Source organism: Melospiza georgiana, chromosome 29 (genome assembly GCF_028018845.1).
Source record: "Melospiza georgiana isolate bMelGeo1 chromosome 29, bMelGeo1.pri, whole genome shotgun sequence".
Classification (NCBI taxonomy): Eukaryota; Metazoa; Chordata; class Aves; order Passeriformes; family Passerellidae; genus Melospiza; species Melospiza georgiana.
In genome coordinates this window covers 2538052-2565629 of record NC_080458.1, presented here as the reverse complement: position 1 = coordinate 2565629, position 27578 = coordinate 2538052, and the positions used below count along the sequence as shown (strand labels likewise).

Genomic DNA, 27578 nt, shown 5'->3' with positions numbered 1-27578 from the left:
AAGGGGGAATCCCCAGTACCCATGGGATCTCCAGCAGCCCTGAGATGGGGGGACCACCAGAACACCAGAGACTGGAAATGGGAAAATCCTGATGGCTTTTTTTGATTCACTCTTGATTTTTGAAGGTTTTTATGGACACCAGATGACTTCTCGTGATGGACTTGGGTGGGAGGAATCCCCAACCCAAGCCATTCACGTGTTTTTCCCCAAACCAGGATTTCCCATTCCCAAACCTTGGCTGAATGGAGGAGGAGAAGGCTACAAGGAAGAGGAAGATGCCCCGGGACACCCAGACAGGTCAGGAGGAAGTCAGTGCCCTTTTCCCCCTCTCTCCTGCTCCATCTCCCAGCCCAGCATGGCCCGTGGCTGCAAGACAACCCCACTGCCAACCTTGCCCTGTCAGGGATGCACTGGGGGGATCTCCTTCCCCTTCCCTCTGGCATGGAGGAAAATCCCATCCTCTCCTTGTCCTTCCTCCCCCAGACAAAGAGCTGAGGATGGAGACCAGGGAGGACAAATCCCCAGGGCAGAACCTGGTGGAAGAGGCCATTTTGAGTTACTGCACAGTGCAGAAACCCAGTGGGGAGGAAAAGCTTTGGCAATCCCACACAAGGATGGGCTCCAAACCCAGCCCAGGGTGCTCTGAGGAGGAAAGACCCACCCTGAGCCAGGAAGGTGGGCAGAGCTTCAGCCAGAGCTCAGAGCTGGTGGTCCATGAGCAGCTTCATGACAGCTGGAGGCCCTACGAGTGCTTGGAGTGTGGGAAGAGCTTCAGGAAGAGATTCAACCTGATCTGCGACCAGAGGATCCACACTGGGAACGGCCCTTCATGTGGGATGAACTTCAGCTACAGGTCCGACCTGTTGTCCACCTGAGGTTCCACACTGGGAATAGGCCCTACGAGTGTCCCAAGTGTCAGAAGAGGTTTCACACCAGCACCCACTTCCTTGCACATGAGCAGATTCACACTAAGGAGAGGCCCTTCTGCTGCCCCGACTGCTGGACGGTGCATCCACACTGGGGAGAGGCCCTACGAATGTCCCCAGTGTGGGAAGAGCTTCTCACACCACTCGTTCTTTACCCAACACCAACAGAGTCACTGGTAAGGGCAGCTCTGTGAGTGCCCCAACTGCAGGAGGAGCTTCATGCATTGCTCCGGCTTCATCCCTCATGGGAGGACCCACATTGGTCACAGCCCTGGTGACCCACATTCCCTGTGATCCATGTTGGGAAAACACTGGGCTGGGTATTCTTTTGTTTTGGCCCTAATTTTCTTTGGATTCATCTTCATCCCTTTAAAACAGACAAAATCAGGGTAAAAATCAATAAATTCATCAAAGACATCCAAAGCCTCACTTTTTACTTATGTTTCAGGGGAATCTGGGATTCACTGAGATAATTGGGAGAATCTGGGGTTTTTGGGGGTATTTGGTTTAGTTTTCTCCCTCTCTTGGCACTCAAAGAGACAAGAGGGTTTGATCTGTCAGCTCAATAGCACTGAAACTACTCACTCCCACCACAAAATTCCTCGATTCCACAACCCCTTGGTGTGGAATGTGGTTGTAAGGAGATTGGGCGAAGTGTGATGCAAATCAGGAGCGGTGAGATGGGCATTGGGTGAGGCAGGATGGGTAGGAGGGGGTTTGGGAGGTGGGAAATTGGGGAAGTAGAGCTTGGGAAGGAGGTCATGATATCTAGGAGGGCTGGGATGGGTTGGGGTTGGGATTGGGGAGGTGGGTTGGGGTCTGGAATGAGACAGCCAAAGTTTGGGGATGATGAAGGGAGGGGGAGCCCATTACTGAGTGAGTTCTTGAATAATCCACATTGCTGAAGAGATTTTGGAGTATCTCATGTTTCTGAGGCAGTTTTGGGGCAGTCCCCAGCTCTTGGGGATTTCCTGATGGCAGCTCCATGGAGCTCCATTGCCAGGGGTGGTTGCCTTGGGCATAAGCTCAGAGCTGTAGTCAGAGTCCGTTGCCTCGGCGCTGGAGAGCAGAGAAATGATGAACGGCCCCAGACATCTCCAGTGTGTGTTTGGGGGCAGGGTAAGTTCTGCATAGGTGGGGTGGTCACTGCCCCACCCCAGCCACTGCAGTCTCTGGTGCAGCCCCAAAGTGGCTGCCAAGCTCCTGGCACCCCAAAAATCCCAATTGTTAGAGGGACCAGAGCAGGTCAGGCTGTGACACGGGTGTGACACCGACACGTCCCACAGACCTGGAGCTCACAGCAGCAGAGATCCAAGACTGACTGTGGATCTCTGTCTCCCTCTCTCTCTTCTCCTGACTTCCTCTTCTCAAAATCTGGATAACTTGAAGTTGGACAGGTTAGAGTTAGCTCAGTCAGTGCTTTGTCAAGTGGTTTACTGTAATTCAATGCTTTTTCAGATTTCCCAAGTACCTTATTCTCTGAAGTTTGCAACTAAAAGTTTGTTCTCCACCCTCCTGAGAAGTTTGTTGTTTTCTCCCCTTGGCCATCTGTCCTGCAGGCTGTGCTCCCTGGACGTGCTGCTCCTCTGCCCTGGCCGGCTGCACTCACCCATCTTGCTGTGCCCCAGCATTTCTCACCCAGCGTTTCTGTGCCCTCCCTGGGCTCCCTGCACCCAGCGCTGCCGGCTCCTGGCACACAGAGCCAGGGCAGGAGCCTACCCTGCCAAGGGGCTCTGGAGCAGGGCGGGGGCTGCGATGGCCTCTGAGCATAGCAGCTGCCCCTGGCATGGTTCCATGGAGACCTAGCACAGCAACGCTGCTGAGCATTGTCCCTGCTGAGGGTTGCACACTGCCGGGGCACATTCTCTGCCTGCAGGATTTGTGCCCAACCCAAGCACTGCACTGATGGCTCCAGTGTTGCTTTCCAACAAAAACAGGGGAAGGCCAACTGTGTGCAGCTCATGGTATTTTAGAGTGTCTAAAACTTGCTAAGTCATTGATCTTAGAGGTGAGATTCATTTGGAATTAATGGCATGGAGAAGTAGTGCAAGATGGAAAAGGGGAGCATAGAAATAAATAGAGGAAATTATTTCAAATGGTTTCTTTCCATTTTCATTTCACTTCTGGATAGCTGGTTCAGTTTTCCAGGAATCTTCTCTGTAATCCCGTCTGCTCTTTTCAAAAACATTTCCTGGAGAATGAGGTCGAGCTCCTGTCACAAGATGTGCCGCCACGTGCAGCTTCATTTGTCTTTCCACACTGTGAGTGCAGCACGACTTCTGCAGCCAAGCAGGACAAAGGTTTAGAGAACTTGACAACTTGTCCTTTCTTTTGCTGGTGGACTGGGGAGTTGTGCCATTGGTGAGGTTTTCATTGTTACTGTTCTAGGCTAAGAAAACATGAGGTGATACCAGGACTTGTTAGGGAATACAAGCCTGGCTGAATGCAGAGAAAGAATCTCCAGAGCCTGCAGCCACAAGTGGAGAGTTGTGTGATGATCATTCCAACCTGTCACTGGACATCTTGAAAATTATCTGGAATGTGAAAATACTCTGACAGAGGGAGTTTGTTTCTGAGTTCAGTGTAGATGATTCCACATCTGGTGCCTTGGTACATAAATCAAGAGCACAATCAGTTCATGATAAGCACCAGAACAAGATGGACCTCTAAGAGCAGCTGACTGAAAGAATCTGAAAAGGACAAATGCAGGGAATGACCTGGTGAACTTTGCCTGGAAGAAGGGTGATTTTTTTTCTAATAATTACTAATACATTTTGGCTTTTGGCTTTCTTAGCATGGCCATTTGCATCCCAGATTCCCCAGGAAGTGCGAAGCCTGAGCTTGTGGAAGTGGCTGAAAGATGCCCTGTTCCTCTGCAGGGACATTCAGACTGGAACAGGAGCTGGAGCCTTCTCTGGGGAAGCCTCCTCCGAGCTGGAATTTGTGCCATGCTGGGAGAGGAGGAGGAGGGGGAGAAGGCTGGCGCTGTGTGGCAGGAGCAGGAGGTTTGGGCTGCAGGACATTCTGTCTGCGCCACTGCCCCGCAATGGACAGCCGTGCCCAGGGCTCTGGGCCTGGCCCCGGGTGTGCTGAGCTCCCTGGGCTGGGCTCAGGCTCCCGCTGGGACTGGGCAGAGCCTGGCCTCAAACTGGGGGCAGCAGCAGTGCAAAACACCTCTGGGCATCTACGTTTCCTGCTGCTGGGAAGGAGCAATGAAGCGAGTCGAGAAGTTCTGGTTTCTGCTTCTCCTGGTGGATTTTTTAATTTAATTCCACACTGCAGAGGCAATTTCTGTTATGGCCTCTGTCAGTTTATTCTATTTCAACAACGCCAGCAACAGGGCTGTGTTTGAGCGCTGCAAATGTGGCCTGTGTGACTTTAATTCCCCTCACTTTATTGCTCAGGGACCAGTGGGCATTCCAGTATCTGCCGATCTTTATGTCTGTGACAAAAATACTGACTTCACTGTCAGGAAAGCACCATGGGTAGCACCAACTGAGAGGCACTTGCATTTTTATGGATAAAATTCAGGTGGTAAGCAGAAGAGGGTCAAGAGCAGCCATGAACTGCAATTCCCAAGGCAAAGGCACCAGCAGCCTCCTGCTGTCACCTCATGGTGAGTCAAACAGAGCTGAAAACAGCGCTGGAACCCGATCCTTTCTTTCTCTGAGGGCTGGCTCAGGGCAGCACAGGCTTGGATCTTCAGAGGACAGCTGGCTACCAGGACCAAGAGGGACCGGCTCAGGACAGCGACGCAGAAGAGCACTGGAGCACCGGACTGGTGAGAAATCCGGTGGCGGGAGTGGGAGACGTGCGCATGTGTGTGTGAGTGAGACGAGGGCCGGCAGCCGGACCTTCGAAGTGAGAGGGTCCCCTTAGCACCGCGTTTCCTGACTCCTGCGAAGGGGCAGGCCAGAAACAGGGGAAAGCGAGTGGAATTAGTGTGAGTGAAGTCGTCTCCCAAGGGGGAAAAAGGGCCCCCCCACTCCGGGCGTGCGGAGTGAATTACTGTGTATGAGTGGCACGCACCCCAAAGTCCTGACAAAGGGAGATCAGGCACTTTTGTAAGTCTCGAGAAGGATTCGTGTAAGATTTGTCAGTCCTGAGAAGGATTCGGGTGTTTCACAAGCCCTGCAGGCAAAGTAAGTCCTGACAAAGGGAGTCAGGCACAAACCCCAGTGAAGGAGGCTGCGGTTTGCTTTTAAGTCCTGATACAGTGAAGCCTAAAAATTGGCGGGTTAGGCGAACTAAAAAATCAGGCAGTTGTTTTTCCTGACTGAGGGACTGAGGGAGTCAGGCACGATCTGGATTCTTGGCCGAGGCTTCGTGTGTTCAAGTCCCGATAGATGTAAGACCTGACGCTGGGAAGTTGGGCAATCAAGAGATTGGGCAGTTGTTTCACTATAAAGTCCTGAGCATCAGGCAGAAATTTGAAGTTCAGTGGAGGAGGATGAAGCTCCTCAAACAAGGTTTTTTGAAATTCCCGGTCAGTAGAGGCACCTTTGGGACTTTTTTTATTGAGACCTGAAAAATGGGATGTTGTAATAGTAAAAAGACCGGCAAGAGACCGAGGTATATACATCCCAATAGTCCCTTAGGAGAACTGTTAGTAAAATGGGATTCTATAGAGGCCACGGAGGGATTAGATAAAGTGAAAATGATCCATTATTGTATGGAAGTGTGGCCAGAATTAGAGGTGCAAGGAGGATGGCCTTGGTGTGGGACAAAGGATAAGTGGATGTGCCAACAATTAAATAATTATCTGACAGCTCGAGGCGATACTGATCCTGAGCAATTACTGTATGTATCTTGCTGGTTAAAGAGCACTGTTGGGGATGAAGGGGTGCGAATTTGTAAGGTACAGAGGAAGAAAGAGGGGAATGAAGGAGGGGATGATAGAACTAGTAAAAGATGGGACCCCCTAGATTATTTGCCTCCTTCTGCCCCTCCACCTTATAATCCTCTTCTTCAAGCACCTCAAATGGCAGGTCCGGTTCCTCCCCCGGCTGCCATCTCATTACCACCTGCTCAAATTCCTCCTTTTACCTTTTCAGCTTCCGCTATGATAAACCCAGTATCCCCTCCAGTCCCTTCTGCATCACCACAAGTGCCTACTCCACCTGCTGCATTCTCCACCCCTTCTCCAGCTCTGCTTAATATCTACTCAGACTCTTCTCCCCCTCCTATTGCTGTCCCTTTACCTCCTCCGAGTTGGGACACAAATGCCGCCTCACCCAGTAAACAGCTATCAGCAAATACACCTGCTGATGGGCAGAAAGTTCAGGGTAACCCAAAGAACCCACAAAGTAGTTTGGCATCTGAAGATGGGCCGTACTGTAGCACCAGATCCAAGACCTCCAAGGCAGAGAGACTCTTTCGGCTCAGAGAGGTTCCTATGGGAGGAGTAGCGGGAGGTGTTGGCTTTGTGAATGCTCCCCTAACTGCTTCTGAGGTGAGAGGATTCAAGAAAGAGTTGGGGCATTTAGTTGAGGACCCAGTGGGCATAGCCAACCAAGTGCATCAATTTCTAGGTCCAAATATCTACACTTGGGGGGAGATGAATTCCATCCTGAGTATATTATTTTCCCCAGAAGAGGTCCAGATGATAAGGGCGGCTGGCATAAAAATTTGGGAGAAAGATAACAGTCCAGGACCCCAGGTGCCAACAGGTGAACAGAAATTGCCACTAACGGAGCCCAACTGGAACCCTAATCAGGAGGAGGGGAGGAAGGCCATGAGGGAATATAGGTCTTTGATAATACGGGGGATCAAAGAGTCAGTTCCCAAAGGAACTAACACCCAATTGGCATTTGAGGGTGCACAAGGGAAGGATGAAGCTCCTGCTGCCTGGCTTAATCGCCTAAGGCGGAACTTCCAGATGTACTCTAGAATAGACCCAGACACCCCAGAAGGTCAAATGCTACTAAAAGTCCAATTTGTTACCAAATCTTGGCGTGATATACGGAGAAAACTGGAAAAGATGGAAGATTGGCAAGAGAAGGACATTAATGAGTTATTAAGAGAGGCATTGAAGGTGTATTTAAGGAGGGAGGAAGATAAAGCAAGGGCCAAGGCTAGGATCATGGTTGCTGTAGCTAGAGAAAGTGCAGGGTGGGCGGGTCCACCACCAGGAGGAGGCAAGGATAGGTCAGTACTGTCAGGTACAAGAGGGATGGAGACACCTCAAGGCCCTTTGAGAGAACGACATTGCTATTACTGTGGAAAGGCAGGACACGTCAGGAGGTTTTGTAGAAAGCTCAGTCTCGATGCAGCAATAGCCAGGGAACAAGATAATTTAGGGAAGATCCTTAGAGGTGACAATTAGAGGGTCAGGGGCTTTACACTATAGGGGACCCGATGCAACATCTAGAAGAGCCCTTGGTAAACTTTAAAGTGGGATCCCTAAATGAAGAATTAGAATAGATACAGGAGCAGATAAGTCCTGTCTCAACAAAGTAGTAAGAAGTATAGTATAGTATAGTATAGTATAGTATAGTATAGTATAGTATAGTATAGTATAGTGAAAAACATCTGAAGTTAGAAAAAACAGCTAGGTAGAAAGGATATCCAATAGCACCAAAACTGGCCAGTAAAACTAAACTTGTAATAAGTGATGTGAAAGTAAAAGCTACCTTATTGTTGTCTTGTTGTGTGTGTGAGAGTGAGTCACAAAGTCAGCCTCAACTTCCCCGGCAGGTGGGAAGGGGGCAGTGGAAGTGTGTGTGTGACCTGCAAACCAGACTAGTGCTCCCCAGATGTGTGAGGGAGCCGTAGTTGTAAGAGCGTGAGTGACACGCAGACAGCCTCACAGGTGAATGTGCACCAGAGGCAACCAGAGCCAGGGCCCTTCCAGGAGGCCCAGGGATACTGAGACCTGTGTGCCAACCCCAAGGTGAGGGGAGCCACAGTGATTATCTAGCAATAATGATCCAGTTTGTGTCTTGAGGGTGTGAAGGAATGTGTGAGAATGAATATAGACAAATTAGAATAGAGGTAATGTAGATTGTGCATTACAAGTTTTACCACATCTCCTTAGAGAGAAGTGTACTGTGTAGAAGAATGGTGTAAAAAAAAATATTTAAGTGTAAGGGGTTGAAAGAAGTATTTAAGCTGTAAGTGAAAGTAAGAAACAGAAGCAAGAGATAAATAGATAACATCTTGAAAAATAGAACAGAAAACCAGTGAATTAAATACACAGAAAAATAGGGGAATAAAAATACTTTGGGAGTTAAGTTAGCTGAGAAATACAACTCCTTGCAAAATACAGAGTATGTAGAAGTTGATGAGAGAAACATGCAAGCTATGGAAAAAGAGAAATTAACCAATAACATTAAACAGAGAAACTGAGTTTTGATAAAATCATTAAATAGCAGACCATTAATGCCTGTGTTTGAAAGTCCATTTCAGGTACTCTTCCTTACTAATTCGACGGTGCAGATCAAAAGGAAAAGGTTGGACTCACATCACTCTCACCCCCTGGCATTGGACCAGGATTCAACACCATTTCTTTTCCTTCTGGCATTGGACCGGACTGCACCCCATTCTTCCTCTGGCATTGGACCGGACTCCACCCCTTTCTCCTTCTGGCATTGGGCCAGACTCCCAGTTTTCCCCTCTGGCATTGGACCAGAGTCCACATCACTCTCATCCCCCGGCGCTGGACAAGATTCATCTGCTTCACAAGTTAATTCACCTGAGTATACTGTGATTTAAAGTTGACTCTCAGAAGGAAGAGTCAAAAAGACTGAACTGTGTGGGAAAAAAAAAATTGGCATCAGAGTTCTAATATTGCTTAAAATGTTTTAAGACTGTTCTGTGTAAACTATGTTGGTAAAAAGTTTAAGACTGTAAATAAGTAATTCTGGTTAAGTTCCCCAATTTATTTCTAAAGACTCCAGGTTAATCCTCTACAGAACACTCCCCTGGGAGGGGAAACCAAAATTGGTAGGGAACAGACCAAGAGAGGTTTAACCAGAGAAACGGGTAGAAGGGACTCAAAAGAGCTTGGAAGCTTTTCCTCAGTAAAATTCCCCAAGAGGCAAGGCCGGGTGGGCAGGCTGTGCAAGATGACCTATACAGGACTCTTGGGAAGGGTAGTAATGATGGCTCTGATTGCTGGTGGTGCTCAGGGGAGCCCAGCTGAGCCGTGCAGTGAATGCTACCAACCCCTCTATGAGGAGGAAGTGAGCTCCTTGTCGTGAGTCCACATCAGTTCTAACCCTGATTGTGTAAACCTCTCCCAATTGGTCCTTTATCAGAAAAATAAAAGAGTGTATTGGATAGCATACAATACTGCCACTTTTAGGCAGCCACTCCTAGGAGAGTGCCCTATAGGGGAAGCCTGGTTGTGCTTTGAATGTGATGCTGCTGAGACAAGCTCAGCAGATCTAGTAAAAAGCAAAGAAATGGTGAAAATGGTAAGAAAAATTATTTCTTACAAGTATTTATATGAGTGTACTGGAAAAGAGATAAACCCCTTTTGGAACACATTTCAGGGGAGCCTTAAACCCCTAGATTTGATCTCGTCTGGCAGCTGCACCGCTAGAGTGATAAAACCAATTTTCTTATTACCCAAAGAAACTGGATCAAATTTGGGAGTTCCTATATATAATAATTTGGGAGAAATTAAACAGAACAGGCACAGTGAAATAGAAACTGAGAAAATCCAAAATTGTAAAAGCCAAATTCGGATCCCAATATCTATGTTAAACAAAGTTATCTGGCTCCAGGCAGTATTAAAGATAAAGAATTCAATTATTAGGATCATTTCAAACTAAATAAAAAGGTTAGCATGTGTAAATAATGAAGATCAAACTCCTACACTTGATCCCAGTGGGTGGAAGAACCTGGAGATTTTCAAAAAGGATGTATGGGAAAAGGTAGTTTTTCTCACTGTGTGTGTACTTGGAGGATTGCTCTTTTTACTATGCTTATTTATCTGTTTTAGTAGAATAGTACTTGCACTGCAGACCAACCTGAAGAAACCAAAGGAAGTAACAAGGTTAAGTAACCATGATTACCAAAGTGCACAAGAGATTTATAGTAGATTCAAAACAAAAAAATTAGGAGTTGATGCGAGCTTAGAATTTAAGCTCGATCAAAGAAAAAGAGGGGGGACTGTTATGAACAAAAATTCGGTTAATATTTTTTTTGTGAGAAAAAGTTACAAAAAGGCAGCCAGATCACTGTAACTGCCCAAGTTCTTCGTGTTTTGTTATTGTAATCACGGGTCGTTGTGGCTAATCGCTCCTTTTGCATTAGCAGAGCCTTGCCCGAGGCTAAGGTGTACTTTTCCCTGAAGGGTGAAGAGACCTGAGAGGGTGGGGGGGGGGCTATGCAAAGTGACTCCAAGGACCAGCATGCGGTGGGACGCCTACTCCAAACGTGCAGGAACCCTAAAAACAACGAGCCAAATAAGAGTTGAGAGACTGGAGTGATGTCTGGACGTCAGGAGCCGAGTGCTGAGCCTGCAGAGATGCGGAACACCTTTGGACCCTCTCGCCCTGACCATGGGAGTTGACCCCAGCGGTGAGACCAAGCTGACGGAGTGGGAGGGGCACCATCTGACGGGGACATCACACTCTTAAGGCTTCCACAAGGACTGGATTTCCCCCAGCTCTGCCCCTAGTGGACAGAGCTGCGCATATCCTCCTCCTCTGAGCCGCCCTGGGAGAGACGACGGATGCTGCAGACCCGTTGAGCTGCCCTATCCTGAGCTGATCACTTTTAATAAAGGCACTAAAAAGGAGAAGAAGTCTCCTGGCCCTTGTTTATTTCAGCAAGTAGGGCCAAACCTCTTCTCCTGCCTTGGGAGGAGCCCCGGGCCTGAGGCTGTGAGGGGCTGTGAAGGGCCATCAGTCATGAGGGGCCATGAATGGCCTTGAGAGGCCATGAGGGGCAATGGGGAACTCAGAGAGGCCTTAAAAGTCTGTGAGGGGCTGTGGGTGACACTACAGAGCCTCATGGTACCACAGGCGGATTGTTACACAGCAGCTACAGCAGGGCTGCAGAACCAAGGAGATCATTGTGACACTGCATAACTGTGGAAACCTGTGAGCCTACCAGGGAAAAGGCAGCAGAAATGCCCTGGAGAGACACACCGCAGGCTCTGGGCATTCCTCAAAGCTCAAAGTGAGAAAAAAGGCTTCCCCCTGCTGCTCTGCAGCACTATGTTAATTTGTCCCAGTTCTGTCCTCCCTATTGGCCCGTTGGCCTTTCCTATTCCTTTTTCCCTTATATGTTTATGTTCTGGTGAGTTCTCCCTTCCCTGTCTTCCCACTGGTGTGTAACACTGTCCATCTACTCTGGCATTTCCTATTGGTCCCTTCCCTGTGTACCATCCCTGAGCCCTCAGAGCATTGGGGCCCTGGTGCTCTCCTCTGCACCTTCTTTGCCTGTATTTATACTCTGGACCCTCCTTTGTCTTTGTCTTTGGCCCCTGGACGCTTTTGGTGTTGCTCTACAATGAAGCACGTTGGAACTCCATGCCTGGACCCTCCCGTGTCTTCACTGCTGAGCTGCTGCATATGTGTGTCTGTGTCTCTGTGTGTGTGTGTGTGTCTGTGTCTCTGTGTGTCTGTGTGTGTGTCTGTGTGTGTGTCTGTGTGTGTCTATGTGTCTGTATGTGTGTGTCTGTGTCTCTGTGTATCTGTGTGTGTGTCTCTGTGTGTGTCTGTGTGCATCTCTGTGTGTCCTGTGTGTGTGTGTGTATGTGTGTATGTGTTTATGTGTATCTGTGTGTGTCTGTGTCTGTGTGTCTCTGTGTCTGTGTGTCTGTTGTCTGCCTGTGCTTGTGCTCTTATGGCTCCTGCCCATTGATACAAGGTTGTGTCCACCACCACCACGGACCACAACAATAACTCCTTTTCTTCATTTACTCTATGGTGTAAATGAACATTCTGTCTAATCATGATCAGAATCAATCAGAGCTGTATTTATATAAATTCATCTGGTATTCAGTCTTTAATCCTGTGGGACCAATTGTGTAAAAGTTCAATTCCACCTGTCCAATCTTTTACAGCTTTGACAAAATCTGGGGCTGGGATTGGATCCAGCCACTCCCAGTGTCCTCTCTTAGAAGGAATTTTAGAAGTCCAGGGGCCCTGCAGGGGGTTGAGGATCCATGGTGGCTGTTGGGTGTAATTTCTCCACCTCATGTCTCAGCAGGAGTTTCTCCAAAAAAGAAATAAAGCTTTTGCCTGAAGCTCCCACTGTGCCCATGACAGGAACCCCTGTGAGTGCCTGTGACAGATCGGTGCCTTTGCAGCCCAAGGTCCCCTGGGATGTCACCATGGAATGGCTGTGACTGCCTCTGACCACAGGGCTCTTTACCATCCCCAGAAAGCTCTTGGAGGTCTCCATGGAGCCCCTGTCTCTGCCTGTGACATTCCAGCTCTGGAACAGCCTGGAGACTCTTGGAAAGTCCCCATGGAACCCCTCTGAGGGCCTGTGAAAAATCAGATCCTTCGCAGGCAACCATCACCAGACCCTGTTGTTACTGTGGTCAGTATCCATGGCAACCATTATCAGGGTCCTGTTGCTATGGTCACTTTCCATGGCAACCATCACCAGCCCCCTGTTGCTATGCTTAGTCCCTTGGCAGCTCCATGGAGACCCCATGCTGGGCTGGTTGCCATGGACACCAGCTCAGGCCTGCAGCCAGATCCTGTTGCCATGGAAACTATTTGCAGCCCCATCCCCAGACTCATGGGATCCCAGAACCACAGAATTGGCTGAGCTGGGAGGGACCCATCAGGATCCTCCAGTGCAACTGCTGGCCCTGCACAGGATACCCCAACAATGCCAGCCTGGGCCTGACAGCGCTGTCCAAACGCTGCCGGAGCTCAGAGAGCCCTGGAGCTGGGACCCTTCCCTGCGGAGCCTGAGCAAAAACCTTTTCCTGACATCCAGCCTGAGCCTGCCCCGACTCAGCTGCAGCCGTTCCCTCCACTCCTGTCCCTGGGCACCAGAGGGAAGAGGTTCCCACAGCCCCAGCCAGGGACCCGCTCCCGAGGCTGTTGCCATGGCCACCAGGGCTGGGACCAGCTGGGATGCTCGGTTTCAATGGGCTGGGATTCAGGAATGGGATTCCCCAATTTTTTACTCCCGCTAAAACTGCGCTGCCCTCCCACCTCCCATGGAAAGCACAAAAGGCAAAGATCCTGGGCTGGGATAAGAAGAATTTATTGGGAACAGGAACAAGATAAGAAACAAATGGAACAGAAACAATATTGATTACAGAAGGGATAAATAAAACTTTGACAGGGAAAACTACAACACAACTCACTGGGTCTGCCTGGCCACAATTTCCCCTGCCTGGAAAGGACACCCTTCTCCTCAGGGGAGAGAGAGAGAGAGAGAGACAGTCCCTTTCCTGCCCCTGGCAGTGACCTGAGGTGGTAGTGAATGTAATGACACGGGCATGGGCAGACCCTCATGTTTTTAAATGACACATCATGCCATTGGGAGGGGCAGGAAAAGGGACAACTGTTTTCCCAGCATGGATCACAGGAAAAATGGATCACTCTTCCCAACATGTGACTTCCAATGGGGAAAGAAGCTGGAGCTGGGCATGAAGCTCTTCCTGCAGATGGGGCACTCACAGAACTTCCCTTACTGGTGACTCCATTGGTGTCTGGTCAAGTCTGAGCTCATGGAGAAGCTCTTCCCATGATGTGGGGGACTCGTAGGGCCTCTCCCCAGTATGGATGCGCCGGTGGATGATAAAGGTGGATTTTTTCTTGAAGCCCTTCCCACAGTCGGGGCAGCGGAAGGGCCTCTCCCCAGTGTAACTCCTCTCATTCAGGCAGAGATTTGGGCTGGTCTGGAACCTCTTCCCACAGGTGGGACACTCACAGGGCCTCTCCCCAGTATGGTTGTGCCGGTGGGTGATGAGGGTGGATTTTTTCTGGAAGCCCTTCCCGCACTCAGGGCAGCGGAAGGCTCTCTCCTCTGTGTGAATTCGCTGGTGGCGGAGGAGATGGGAGCTGCTCTGAAACCTCTTCTGATACTCGGGAAACTCGTAGAGCCTTTCACCAGTGTGGATTTGTTGATGGTTGATGAGCTGGGAGCTGCAGCTGAAGCCCTTCCCACATTCCTCACACTCATAGGTCCATTCCCCAGTGTGGATCATCTGGTGACGGATCAGGGTGCTGCTCTGCCTGAAGCTCTTCCCACACTCCAAGCACTTGTGGGGCTTCACTCCATCATGAAGCTGCTCATGGACCACCAGCTCTGAGCTCTGGCTGAAGCTCTGCCCACCTTCCTGGCTCAGGGTGGGTCTTTCCTACACAGAGCACCCTTGTCTGGGTTTGCAGCCCCTCCTCCTGTGGGATCTCTGGGGATTTTCCTCTCTGTTTGATTCCTTTCCCGTGCAGCCACTCAAAACAGCCTCTTCCTCCAGGTTCTTCCACGGGGATTTTTCCTCTCTGGTCTCCATCCTCAGCTTCTTGTCTGGAGGAGGAAGGACAAGGAGAGGATGGGATTTTCCACCATGCCAGAGGGAAGAGGAAGGAGATCCCTCCAGTGCATCCCCGGCAGGATGGGATTGGCAGCAGGGTTGTCCTGCAGCTGGGGGCCATGCTGGGCTGGGAGATGGAGCAGGAGAGAGGGAGAAAGAGGCATTGACTTCCTCCTCACCTGCCTGGGTGTCCTGGGGCATCCTCATCTTCCTCTCAGCCTCCTCTTCCATCTGGCAAAGGTTTGGGAATGGGAAATCCTTTTTTCGGCAGAAAACAACAGATGAGCTCATTGGTTTTTGTACTGGTTTGAAGGCAAACCTGGGAGAGAGTCTAAGTCAGAATTACAATTTAATAAGAAAATTAGGATCAAAGCAATTACACAGAAACACTGCCTTAAATGGACAGAGTCAGGATATAACCTGACACCCTTTTGGTCAGGGTGGTGGCTGCAGTCCTATTAAATGGTTACTGCAGTCCTGTTGGAGATACGAACGTGATTCTTTCAGAGCAGTGATGCTGTAGAAGGTCTGGTCTTCCTCTGGATGTCTAATGGTGGTTATGGAGCTCTTGTCCTCTGGGAATCCAGTAGGCAAGCTACGTCTGGTGTAGCAAAGTCTCAGCTTATATCCATGTAGGAATGCTTGGTTCCGCCCCCTGGGCGGAGCATCCCAAAATGGGATGATGGAATTTTATCAGTCCTGCAGTGACACTCAATGGCCCATTCACAGAAGCTATCTCCCCTGGAGGGCGTTATCAGGGGTGAGTCATGCAAGAGATAAAGAACACTGCCCCACCTGTTTATAACAGTTTCTGGAGATGGTGATTGAAAACATGCATTTGGTTACATCTTACACGGCACCCTGAAACAGTGGGATAATCCCTGCTCCGGGGAGTGAACACCACCCCCCCTTACCCAAACTGGCTCAGGTGTGAAACCCCCACCCCTGGAAGGCCACACACGCAGGGGAAAATGTCACACTTGCCCTGCCCCAGGGGACATCTCTGTCCCTGTCACTCCCTTGCCATCCCCCCTTTTCTCTTTGTTTCCATCTCTCTCTCTACCACACATTTACTGTTCAATAAAATCCACGATGGATTTGGTCTTGTTAGCACATTAATTGGGGCAGAGGCATCTCACTAACAATTTTCTTAACCAGATTGCAACATTATTTTGATGCAGTGAGTTCAGGGCACTGTTCTCTGACCCCAAGTGCCTTTGACAACAGCAAGGTTCCCTCCTCTGAGGAGGTTGTGATTCGCTCTGGAAGAACTCTTGGAACTTGGATGCAGCTTCCTCTGAGTGACTTATGGGAGAAATGATGAGAAAAATGGCTATTGTGGGTCCAGAGTGTAAAGAAAATGTTTTGTTGTCCTTCCTTGAAAAGTTTGTTAAAATTACTGGATTTTAGCAGTGATTTTTTCCACAATGGAGGAAAGAGAGTAAATGATACCAGCGAGACTGACAAGGTTCCTTCACTCCAATGTGAGGAACACAAGGGGCTGCTGAAAGTCCCAGAAGAATCTCAGCTCAAGTAGCTAAATTGCCAAATAACTTCAGCCAGGGGTCACAGGGAGGATTTTTTGGAGAGTGTTCGGAGCCAGCAGATCCCGGACTCGAGCCCTGGATATTTCTGGGCTCCCTAAGAGGAGCTTTTTCGGGGGGAGAGGAGCCACGATCACCCCTTGGGAGGGTCCTGGGGTTCACGTGGGGATGGCCCGGTACTGATGGGGCGGGACATTGGTTTTGGGGATCCCCGTGAGAGCCAGGGCTGAGGAACAGGGGACCCACGGGGTGGGGAGAGGGGAAGGGGAGATACCGGAGCTGGGGGACCCCCAGCAGCCTGGAGATGAGGCGGGCACGGGACCCCCTGACCCTGACAGGGGCATGTCCTGGAGTGACTTCATGATGCTTTGTACCCCCATCGGTCTGTTTGGCCCAGAAATGAGTTCTGCACCTTTAAGGCTGGTTCTGAGAGTGAAGGGGAGGAGGAAGAAGCTGCAGTTTGTTTTCAGATACTGCACTCACTCCTCTACATTCCAGCTGCTGGATGGACAGACAGCAGGACAGAGCTCTCCTTTGCTTTTAGTTAGTTTTTAGGTCTCTGAGGCAGAGAAGTTCCCTGGACTGTGGTTTTTCTTTTTCTCTGGAGCTGTTTAAACCTGCTCTGGACAGAACAACCAGAACACCACCTGCTGGTCCCACCTGAGGCCCACCAGAATGGGCCTGGACTGAGGCATTTCCAGCACTGGACGGACTGATAAGAGACTGATAATATACTGATAAGAGACTGATAAGCCACTGATAAGACGGTGAGTATGAGGCGCTACAACCCAAGGAGGGACTTTCGGAGTTTGTCATCTATTTTGGAGCAGCAGGAGCTTTTATTGCTTAATATTGTTCAATTTTTGTGCTGGTGAATGCTTTGCCTGTAAAATAAAGTTTTTTTCCACTTTTGTCCCCAGAAATATTTTCCTGAACTGGCTGAGGCTGGGGCTGCTGAATTGGCATTCTAGAGGAAACTCCTTTTGGAGCGTTTCAACCAAATTTGCCCTAAACCAGGACAAGGTGGTGGAAAGAAGGGGGAACCTCAAGTGGCTGGATTGGGCGGAGGTTGGAGATGGGGACCTTGGGACCCCAGAACCTTTCAGAATCCAAAAGCAGGACCCTGGAGAGGAGGGATCCCCAGGACCCATGGGATCCCCACCAGCTCTGAGATGGGGGACCAACCATAACCCAAGAGGGACTGCAAATGGGAAACTCCTGGTGGCTTTTTTTTATTCACTCTTGATTTTTGGACATCAGGTTACTTCTAGAAATGGACGTGGGTAGGAGGAATCCCCAGCCAAAGGCATTCACACCTTGTTTTTCCCCAAACAAGGATTTTCCCCAAACCTTCCCACCGTGACATCCCCCCTGTCCTGCTCTGGGTGAGCTCAATCCCAAACCTGACCCTGATCCTGGTCTCAGTCTCACTCCATGTTTAGACACACTCACAGTTCTGTATTTAATCTCATCCCAGTCCCAGATTCACCTAGCCTCAGACCCAATCCCAACCCCAGCCCTAAAGGTAATCTCATGTCTAGCCTTGACCCCAATCCCAGCTCTAATCCAAATCTCAGCCCCAACTCCAAGCCAGTCCCAATTCCAGCCCCTTCCAAAATCCTCAACCCCAAACCAAATCCCAGGTTCAGCCCTTCTTGGGGGTGTCTCTGTCCCTCTGACCCCAATGATGTTTGGGTGGGGTCACACCAGGGCTCAGAGGGACAGAGACCCTCCCCGGCCTCCCCATATGGGAGAAGGTCAAAGAGCCCCTCCAGCCCCGAGCACCCTCAGCAGTGAGAGGGACACAGAGGCCCTGGTCCCCAGCCCTGCACAGGAATTCCCTGAGGCCAGAGGGATGGAGACCCCCCGAGCATCCCCCAGGGCTCGGGGACAGAGAGCCCTGAGCATCCCCTGGGCTGAGAGGGACAGAGACTGCCCTGAGCACCCCTTGGCACAGGGGTGAGAGAGAGGGAGACCTCCCAGGTATTCCCTGGGGTGAGAATGATGGAGACCCCCTGGGAAATGGTCTGGGGTGACAGGGATAGGGACAAACAGCCGGGGAATGGCCTGGGGTGACAGGGACACCCCCTGGGGAACGGCCTGGAGTGACAGTGACAGAAAAAAAAAACCCAAACCCCTCCCAAGCATCCCCCAGGGCGAGAGGCACTGAGACCCCTTGAGCATCCTCTGGGCACTGGACAAAATAAACTTGGCAGAAATCAAACTTGACTCTGCATATATCACTTTGAAGAATATATGCTCTTCCCACAAGTAACTTGTGATGAAAGCGCAAACAAATCCCAAACATGAATAAACTCACAATCCAAGCAGTGATGTGGCAATTCCAATAATCATTGCTTCCTGCACAGCTCCAGCTCAGCTGCTGGAGGGTTTCGGTAAAAGAAAGTGGAAATTTGGCCCAATACAGATTATTAAAAGGAAGGGAAAGCTCTGTGTAGCTGTCACAAATGTGACAGGGATAAAGAGAAAAATGATTCTCACATTTGGTAAAGCCCCCAAGCCTGGGAATTCAGGACTTATTCGGAAATTTAGCTACTTGAGCTGGGCTTCTTGTGGGACTTTTAGCCGCCTTGCGTTCCTCACCGTGGGGTGAATGAACCTTGTCAGTCTCGCTGGTAACATTTGCTGCCTTTCCTCCAGTGATTTTAACAACTTTTCAAGGAAAGACAACAAATTATTTTCTTTACACTGACCACACATAAAAGCCATTTTCCTCATCATTTCTCCCATAAGTTCCCCAGGAGGAAGGAGCGACTGTGTCCAAGTTCCAAGAGTTCTTCCAGAAAAAACCACAACCTCCTCAGTGGAGGGAACCATGCTGTTGTCAAAGGCACTTGGGGTCAGAGAACAGTGCCCTGAACTCTCTGTGCCAAAATAATATGGCAATATTGTTAAGAAAATTGTTAGTGAGATGCCTCTGCCCCAATTAAGGTGCTAACGCGACAAAATCCATCGTAGATTTTATTGAACAGTAAATGTGAGGTAGAGAGATGGAAACAAAGAGAAAAGGGGGGAGAACAAGGGAGTGACAAGGGACAGAGACCTCCCCTGGAGCAGGCAAGTGTGACATTGTCCCCTGTGTGTGTGGCCTTCCCAGGGTGGGGGTTTTACACCTGAGCCAGTTTGGGTAAGGGGGTGGTGTTTACTCCTTTCCAGGCAGGGGAAATTGTGGCCAGGCAGACCCAGTGAGTTGTGTTGTAGTTTTCCCTGTCAAAGTTTTATTTATCCCTTCTGTTATCAATATTGTTTCTGTTCCATTTGTTTCTTATCTTGTTCCTGTTCCCAATAAAGTCTTCTTATCCCAGCCCAGGATCTTTGCCTTTTGTGCTTTCCATTGGAGGTGGGAGGGCAGGGAGGGCAGCGCAGTTTTAGCAGGAGCAAAAAATTGGGGAATCCCATTCCTGAACCCCAGCCCATTGAAACCGAGCATCCCAGCTGGTCCCAGCCCTGGTGGCCATGGCAACAGCCTCGGGAGTGGGTCCCTGGCTGGGGCTGTGGGAACCTCTTCCCTCTGGTGCCCAGGGACAGGAGTGGAGGGAACGGCTGCAGCTGAGTCGGGGAAGGCTCAGGCTGGATGTCAGGAAAAGGTTTTTGCCCAGAGGCTGCTGGGGCCCTGCCCAGGCTCCACAGGGAAGGGTCCCAGCTCCAGGGCTCTCTGAGCTGCAGCAGCATTTGGACAGCGCTGCCAGGCCCAGGCTGGCATTGTTGGGGTGTCCTGTGCAGGGCCAGCAGTTGCACTGGAGGATCCTGATGGGTCCCTCCCAGCTCAGCCAGTTGTGTTGTTCTGGGATCCCATGAGTCTGGGGATGGGGCTGCAAATAGTTTCCATGGCAACAGGATCTGGCTGCAGGTCTGAGCTGGTGTCCATGGCAACCAGCCCTGGCATGGGGTCTCCATGGAGCTGCCAAGGGACTGACCATAGCAACAGGGGGCACGTGATGGTTGCCATGGAAACTGACCATAGCAACAGGGTGGGTGGTGATGGTTGCCATGGAAACAGACTATAGAAATGGATCCTGGTGATGGTTGCCATGGAAACAGACCATAACAACAGGATCTGGTGATGGTTGCCTGTGAAGGATCAGATTTTTCACAGGCCCTCAGAGGGGTTCCATGGGGACTTTCCAAGAGTCTCCAGGCTGTTCCAGAGCTGGAATGCCACAGGCAGAGACAGGGGCTCCATGGAGACCTCCAAGAGCTTTCTGGGGATGGTAAAGAGCCCTGTGGTCAGAGGCAGTCACAGCCATTCCATGGTGACATCCCAGGGGACCTTGGGCTGCAAAGGCACCTATCTGTCACAGGCACTCACGGGGGCTCCACAGTGACATCCCAGGTGTCCCCAGGCTGTCAAAGAGCCGGGATGTCCCAGACACTTACAGGGGTTCCTGTCATGGGCACTGCGGGAGCTTCAGGCTAAGTTTATTAGAGAAGCTTCTGTTGGGCCTCAAGGTGCAGAAAGGAGCCCTAATAGCCCCCCTTGGATCCCAAAATACCTCCCAGGACTTCCAGGCTTTCTAAATTCCTTCTGTGAGAGGAGCCTTCGAGCTGCTGGTTCCAGTCCCAGCCCCAGACATTTCAAGAGTTCATGTGTAAATAATTTTAAATTTGGGGTTAAACCTTTTTAGAATTTGTCTCACAACATTATGGATGGCAAAGCAGAGATATTTTTATAATTACTATGGTAATGATTAGATAAAATTATCTTAATCAGATGTATTTACACCAAGGTACAGGAGTTATAACATTTATATTATATTATATTATATTATATTATATTATATTATATTATATTATATTATATTATATTATATTATATTATATTATATTATATTATGTTATATTGTGTTATCTTATGTTACGTTATGTCATGTTATACAGTATGAATTGATTTAAAATCAACTGCATTAAAGCAAAATCTGTACTTAAGCAGAGATTGATGTCACTCCCCCAGACCAATTACCATGGGCAAATCCCTTTTTCTCAGCCTGGAGCAGTGACCTTGAGGGTTGTCCCCACTGCAGGAAGGAATCTCCACACCTCCCAAGAAAGGAAATGTCAGGAGATGCTGCGGTTAAGATTTGAGATGGGGCCTTTCTAGTCTGAGGTGCTGCCCTGTCAGCCAGATGTGCCCAGGCTGGGCCAGCTCAGCAGCTCTGCAGAAGCTCTCAGTGGTGTCACTTGGTTGTTCCTTTCTGTGGGGATTTTTCCAGCTCTTCTACAGCTTCAGCTCCCTCTGAGGATGTTGAACTTTGGCATGGAAGAGTCAGGCTGGTTTCAGCATTATTCACCCCAAAAGCAGGGTGACCCTCCTCCTTCATTTCCCAATGGGGGTTTTGCAAACAGGGTGTTGCTGGAGTTGTTGGAGCCGATTGCAGGCAGAGCCTCCTGCTCCAGCAGGAACTGCCTTTCCTGTTCCATGAGCAGGGCAGGTCTCGCTGCAGGAGAACCCCCAGGCCAGCCCCAGCACAGGGAAGACCTCGGGCACAAGGGCAGAGTGCTGTGCTGGGAGCTGTGCCAGGGAGAGTCTGAGGCACCAAAGGCACCTTGGCAGCAGCAGCTGCCTGCAGGCCATGGCCAGAAGCCTCCCTTGGCAGCCCGGCCTGGTGGCCACCACTGCAGAGCTGCTACCTCAGGGCTCATTCCTGGCTGGGCTCTGAATAGCCACTTCTGCTCCAGGAGCCTGACTGGGAGGCCATTGGCCCCAGCACCTTGGGGACGAGATATTAATGACAAAACTCTTCATGCCAGCAGAGCCAAGGCAGGGGCAGAGGAAAGGGGAGAACCAGGCCCAGGGGACAGGGCTGCCATGGTGATGGCTGTGAGGTCACTGCCCCTGCAGCAGCCTGGCTGCCCTCAGCAGACATTCTGGCCAGAAGCGTTGTGAGGGCACCCAGCACATCAGAGAACCCACACTACAGGAATTCTGTCCCTAGGGATGAGAGGGTTTCACTGGGTCAGGTTGCACAAAGCTCCTGCTCTTGGACAATTCCTGGGATGGGGCATCCAATTCTCTGGAAAAACAACTGCAGTTTCCTGCCACTTTCATAATTGTAAAATATTTCCTCATTCTAACAAATGTAAATCTACCCTTATTCAGTTTAAAGATATTGACCTCTTTCTGTCATGGCAAGATTTAGGAGAAAATAAATTTGACCACTATTTTTCCATTTTCACAGACCTTATTTTTTTTTCCAAAAATCTCCCAAGATGGAGTTTGGAGGCTTCATCCCATAACCAGCAGGTAGAGACTGTGTATTGTGGGCTCAGTGGTGTGGAGACTGAGGACAGAACAGGAATAGTCTGGGAGGGATGGATGGGTGGTTTCAGAGAGGCTGGAGCTTTTCTTCATAGAGGACATAAGCATGAGAAGGAAACAATGGCAGCAAGGGCAGCTGGGGAGGTCCAGACTGGACATGTGGAAAAAGGAATTTCCCTGCCAGGGCAGATCTGTGGTGCAGCATGTCCCCCAGAAGGAGCCTGGAGCAGCCCAAGGCTTTGTGTGGGCAGTCAGAGGCAGGCAGGAGGCAGAGCTGTCAGCAAAGGAAGGGGCCAGCCCGGTGGGGCAGCCGGGGGATGCTGACAGCCTGCAGGGACAGAGGCGCAGGTCTGCTCAGCACCAGAGACACCTTTCCCTTGCTTGTCCCCGCCTGTCATCACTGCTTCCAGTGTTCTACTCTACTTTGAAATGGGGACACTTTTTCAGTCTTGTGCCTCACAGGGATCTACTGAAAGTACAAGAAACTTGAGTGTTTCCATCTTATATTGAGTTCTTGAGGAACTTTTTGAGCACACTCTGAGGGACTGGGTCTGATGCAAAGAGCACCGAAGCCCCAGAGGGTCATTAAGGTCCTTGTGCTGTGTCTGTGCTGCTGAGCTGGGCTGGGCTCCTGGCCCAGAGGCAGCTCCTGGCAAGGGCAGCACTGCAGAGAGACAGCTCTGGCCAGGAGCAGCTCCTGTGCACAGCCCAGCAGGTTGGGCTATGACATCACAGAGTTCATTGTGTGAGGTCACTGAGCAGCTAAACCATCATAGAGGGAACTGTGTGACATCATGTAGGCAGTGTGACATGACAGTGGCTGTGTGAGGTCACTGGGGAGGTCACTCTGCCCCGGCACCCCTCACAGTTCCCCCCAGAGCAGTCTAACCCTGCTCATGCACAGCGGGGTCCCCTGTCCCCCCGGGTCCCCTCACCCCCGGCCCCTCAGCCTCCCTCAGAGGATGTTCCATGAGATCGACCCCAGAGCCTGACACTGGGACGGTGGCCCAGGGCCCTGGGGGTGGGACAGGGGGACAGGGACCCCCCGGCAGCGTCCCCGTGTCCCCCAGGGCCAGAGCCTGGGCCAGGGCTCCTTCACCCTGTTACAAACGAGGCCTTGAGAGCGCTGAAAAAATCCCCAGCAAGGGAGCAGCAAAAACCAGATTGGATATTAAGGGACAGCAGCACAAAGTTCCTTGGCAAGAGTCACTGTGCTCCTGACTGGTCACTTCAGGCACACAAGGGAAAAAAGCAGAAAAAAAACCAAACAGAATCCAGGCAATCAAACCAGAAATTAACCGAGAACTCTCCCTCTGTGTGTGTGTGTGTGACACAAGGATATTGGAGGCAAGGATAAAAGGAATACGGCCTAAAAGCTTAACAGAGCTCAAACTTAACAGGACTTAACTTATACCTTAACCTTAACTGATACTTTCAATTTCACAATTTAGCAAAAGAGCTGAGAATAAACAGCATTTAACCTAACTCAAACCTATGACTTTGCAGTTTAACAGAGGAATAACACTTAACAATATTGAACTTAGCTTATAATTTTAATAATTTAATATTAAACATAAGAGCTTAGCAAAAGAACAACTCTTGGCAGCAATTAGCTTCACTTAGACCTTGTGATTTAACCTTCCCTACAGGCCTGACTGACTCACCTATCCAAGGCACTCCAACCCCTCAGAGAGCAGCATTTGTGCCACATTTCCCCAGCACAGGCACTCCTGTGTGCACATAGACACAAAGAGTCAGTGCAAGGTACCTGTGAGAAATTCCCCTGAGGGCAGGAAATGCTCACTGCTGATGCTTTGGCATCTCACCAGCAAAGGGCAAAGGGTTGAGCCTGGAGGAGTGGGGGGATCGGCCCAGGCTCTGTTGTTGTTCGGGATCCCCGAGTGCAGCAAACGGGAGAGTTCCCGGCTGGGAGAGGCCCCACTCAGAGGGAGTCGCTGGCCCGGGAGAGCTCCAAGGGCTCCTTTTGGAGCACTGTTTGCAGGGCCCCAAGAGAGGGGCTTCAGTCCCAGCAATGGCTCATCCTGGCCACACTTGGCACCAACAGCTTTCTTTGGCAGTGTGAGAACAGGGATCTTGTGCCACTGAGGGAACAAAAACAGTTCCCAGGGCTGCTGCTAAAGGAACCAGGAGCTGGTTGGGCAGCAGCAGTGCCTAGAGCAGACAGTGTTTGTGATGAGCTGCAGAGGAGCTGAGCCCAGGGGCTGTTGGCCAAGGCCGAGGCCCAAGGAGCATTTCTCAGCTGGCAGGGCGGCCTGAGAAGGGGAGGGGAGAATGCAGCAGCACAGGGCCCATGGAACCAAGGGAGCATTGTGACACTGTGGGGCCCTGTGAGACCAAGGGACCATTGTGACACTGTGGGGCCCTGTGAGACCAAGGGATCAGCGTGACATTGTGGGGCCCTGTGAGACCAAGGGATCATTGTGACACTGTGGGGTCCTGTGACACCAAGGGACCATTGTGACACTGTGAGGCCTCATGGAATCATGGAGACCACTGTGACATTGCTGGGCCTCATGGAACCATGGAGACACTTTGGGGTGTCATGGAACCAAGGGGCCATTGCGACACTGAGGGGCACCATGGAATCACAAAGACCATTGTGACACTCAGGGCACTCATGGAAACCTGGAGAGCATTGTGACACTATGAGTCCCATGGAATAAGCAAAGCTTTGTGACACTGCGAGGCCTCATGGAACCAGTGAGACCTTTGCATGTTGAGGGTCATTTCTCATCTGCTGCCAAAGCACTGGGGCTCTGTGCTTTCCTTCCCAATGGAAAAGGACTGTCCTTCTGCTCCAGGCACCTGTGGGGGACGGGACAGGTATAAGTCCAATGGTGTCAGGAACCCACGTCTTAAAAAAGGAACCCACTAGGCCGCGGCAAAATATCCAAATATGGATAACATTGTAACCAGACCAGTGAAGAGATTTTTTCTTTTATTTCCAGCACATCAGCCTCAAAATACAAAATGGAGACATGACAGCTCACTGATCCACTGATCCAAAGAATGTCTCCTCCAGCAGGGCTCATACCGCAATACATAAAATCATCTCAGACTAGTTTCAGCCAATCAGACACAGAAAACACATATTGACAAGCATTCTATCCAATCTTATAAAACATACGTAATTGTAGCTAAAACAAAGACTAGTTCATAAGAGACAAAGAACAGAGTTCTATTCATGCTAACCTTCTTAAGATATACATTAAATAACCTTGTTGCCATCCTAAAGCCAATTCCACAGAGACCTATTGTTATTTTGTCACGTCTACTGCTTGGGAAACTTTTCTGCTTGCATGGGAAACTTTCCTGCAATGCTAACAAAACTTCAGTCTGAGACCTACATACTTCTTTTAACCATTTCTTAAAAATCTCTAACCTTATGGATTCCAACATTTCCCCCTCTCTGTTTGACCCAGAAGCTTTCATTTTCTTGTCGCTTGCTACTTGCGTTTCATAGCTCTATTGCAAAATTTCTGCTTATTATCTGTTGAAGACCTATTTTCACTAAACTGAAGCATTGCTATATTATGGCACAGCAACTTAATGCTGTTAAGACCCAATCCCTGAAAGAGATATGAATCACGTTTGGCAACTGTCACAAGTTATTGTTCAAAAAACTCTGGTCAATTCCAAGGCCTTAATTCAAAACCTTCGTTCATGTCAATACCCTCATCTACTGCTTTCGTGAGATTTCGTACACTCTCCGTGCTTCTACTTCCCAATTCTCCTGCTCGAATGACAAAAACTTCTCGGACTGTTTTGTTCATCATTTGCCGAACACAACAGAGTATACAAGGTACCACTATCAATATCAGTATTAGAACACCTAATATGTAAAGACCTATCTTGCAAAGTTGCCTTAGCCAAGGTGCAAAACTCCAATTTTGAAACAAATCATCTAACCAGGAACCTCCATCTTCTTTAATTTGGGCTGTCAGATCCTTCAATTTTTGAATGCTTTTGTGAATGGATTCAGAATGATCAGACAAATTCATACAACACAATCCTTCAAATTCCTCACAATCATGTCCTTGTGCCAGTAAAAGAAAATCAATGGCTGCTCTGTTTTGAAGAGTATCATGTCTAAAACTATCAACATTGGTCAACATATCACTGATTGCCGAGGATGTGGCATTAGCTTGTTTGCTCAGCCAAAATCCAACTCGATCTAATTGTCTCAATGCCACAGCTGAAGCCAATTGGGGTAAAAATATACCTGCTGAAACCCTTCTGGCGGCATTCCAATCACTCTGACAGTTCTCATCATAATGAGGAACAGCTCTTGTTTTCCTTTGTTTCTTTTTCATCACTGCTTTGGCAGTGGGGGCAATTATGGTGAGCATACCAATGACACAAGGACCACCTTCAAGGTGAGCTGGAATGCCTTGCCAAGCTCTGTCTCCACAAATGAACCAATACCCTTTCGGCAATTGCCGTGGATATTGATCCGTTTCCGGAACCACATCCCAACTGTTTGAAACATTACACCAAAACCTCAAATTTTTATATGCAAAATAATGAGGGGGATCACCTTTTCGCCAGGCACGAGTCATGAAAGTAAAACAAAAATCCATGGTCAAAGAACCAAGGATTTCCAATTCTTGAGGTTCACATGCCGCCCTAAGAAGTTTTTTGGACCAAATGTTCCAATTGAAGGAAGGACTGTTTCCATTGTCAATTCCAGCTGGTTTACCATTAGATTGTTTTTTGACCAAAGGCAACTCTTTCACTGGCACACCAACCAGACAGGTTGAAAAAGGCTTTTCTGGTTCCGAATTAGACAGACATATAGTCTGGCATATATAGACAGACATATAATCCGGCAGCCTAGGCTAAGGTCACCCAAACATTCATTTTCGGTTGATCCACAGGCAAATCTGCACAACAAAAAACAAATAAAATCAAGCAAAACAAGTATACCATTTGAATTTGCCCCATCTCTTTCAGAAACTAAGTTTTGGCAGAATTCTTTCTAAACAAAAACAATAACCTAAGTTTTCAGCCAAAAATTAGCTTTGTTAAACAAACATTCAGCATTCAATTAGTATACTTATAAATAATATTGGTACAAAATCAGAGTTCATGGGTTCCACCGATGCACAAAGAACGTCGGGCACAAGAGGCATCAGGCGAGACCCGGGATCCTTCGATTCAGTTCACGTCTGCGTACTTGCTTCCTCGGTTGTGGGCTCGACAACAGGTTCTGAAGTGCGATATGGTTTGACGTTTTTGGCAGGAATCCATTTAATTCCAGCACCTGTGGAAACAGAAGCATACCCTTTGCCCCATGTTATTAATTGAAACGGACCTTCCATCTGTCCAGAGTCAGGGTTTCTAATTAGAAC

The 27578-nt window shown here is 49.4% G+C and overlaps 1 pseudogene; it reads right to left on the bottom strand.

Annotated features, from left to right (window-relative positions):
* The window catches only part of LOC131094398 (zinc finger protein 850-like), a 672678-nt pseudogene that overhangs the window by 114281 nt on the left and 530819 nt on the right, over positions 1 to 27578 (bottom strand).